The sequence below is a fragment of the Hipposideros armiger genome, unplaced genomic scaffold (genome assembly GCF_001890085.2).
Source record: "Hipposideros armiger isolate ML-2016 unplaced genomic scaffold, ASM189008v1 scaffold_330, whole genome shotgun sequence".
Classification (NCBI taxonomy): Eukaryota; Metazoa; Chordata; class Mammalia; order Chiroptera; family Hipposideridae; genus Hipposideros; species Hipposideros armiger.
Window position 1 is genome coordinate 2,107,539 of NW_017731680.1, and position 1,569 is coordinate 2,109,107.

Below are 1,569 nucleotides of genomic sequence, written 5' to 3' on the forward strand. Positions count from 1 at the left end.
TGGAAGTCCTAGCCAAAGCAATCAGGTAAGAGAAAGAAATAAAAGGCATCTGAATTGGGAATGAAGAAGTTAAATTGCCACTTTTTGCAGATGATATGATGATATATATATATCCCTAAAGACTCCACCAAAAAGCTATTAGAAACAATAAATGAATACAGTAAAGTTGCCAGCTACAAAATCAACATGCAAAAGTCCATTGCATTCCTATATACTAACAATAAAACCTCAGAAAAATAAATTTAAAAAACAATTCCTTTTGCAATTGCAACCAAAAGAATAAAATACCTAGGAATAAACTTAACTAACCAAGGATGTGAAAGACTTATACACTGAAAACAGAAGACATTTTTTTAAAAAATTGAAGAAGACACTAAGAAATGGAAAGGCATTCCATGTTCATGGATTGGAAGAATCAACATCATTAAAATGGCCATATTACACAAAACGATATACAGATTTAATGCAATCCTTGTCAAAATCCCAATGGCATTTGTTTTCAAAGATTTTATTGGGGAATTGGGGAAGGGGAACAATATTGGGGAATTGGAAAAGGGGAATAGCCAAGTTGTTGTCCTTTAATCTTAGTTGTGGAGGGCGCAGCTAGCTCAGCTCTAAGTCCAGTTGCCATCCACTACCCGTCCGCAGCTCATGGCCGCTCAGCTCAAGGTGCCATGTTCAATTTTAGTTGCGGGTGGGCATAGCTCACCATTCCATGTGGGAGTTAAACCAGCAACATTGTTGTTAGGAGCACGTGCTCTCACCAGCTGAGCCATCCTGCCACCTGTTGACAGCTCAGCGGCAGCTCAGCTCTGGCGCAGCTCACTCGCCCATGTGGAAATCAGACCAGCGACCCTATTGCTCAGAGCTTGCGCTCTTGACCAACTGAGCCACTTGGCCTGCCCAAATGGCATTTTTAAAAAAGAAATAGAAGAAAAAATCATCACATTTGTATGGAACCACAAAACACTCAGAATAGCCAAAGAAATCCTAAGGAAAAAGAACAATGCTGGAGGGAACACACTCTCTGACTTCAGCATGTACTACAGAGCAACAATAATAAAAACAGTATGATATTGGCAGAAAAACAGACATACAAACCAATGGAATAGAATTGAAAATCCAGAAATAAACCCACATAAATATGGACAGGTAATTTTCTACAAAGAAGCCAAAAACATATTGTACAATGGAGAAAAGACAGCCTCTTCAATAAATGGTGCTGGGAAAATTGGAAAACCATGTGCAGAAGAATGAAACTAGACTGCTGTCTGTCATCATGTACCAAAATTAACTCAAAATGGATGAAAGACCTAAACATTAGACCTGAAACAGTAAGCTGCATAGAAGAAAACATAGGTACTAAACTTATGAACCTTGAGTTCAAAGAGGATTTTACGAATTTGACTTCAAAGGCACGGAAAGTAAAATCTAAAATAAATGAATGGGACTATATTAAACTAAAAAGCTTCTGCACAGCAAAAGAAACCATCGACAAAATAAAGAGGAAACCAACCAAATGGGAGAAGTTTTTTGCAAACCATGCCTCCAACAAGGGGCCAATATCCA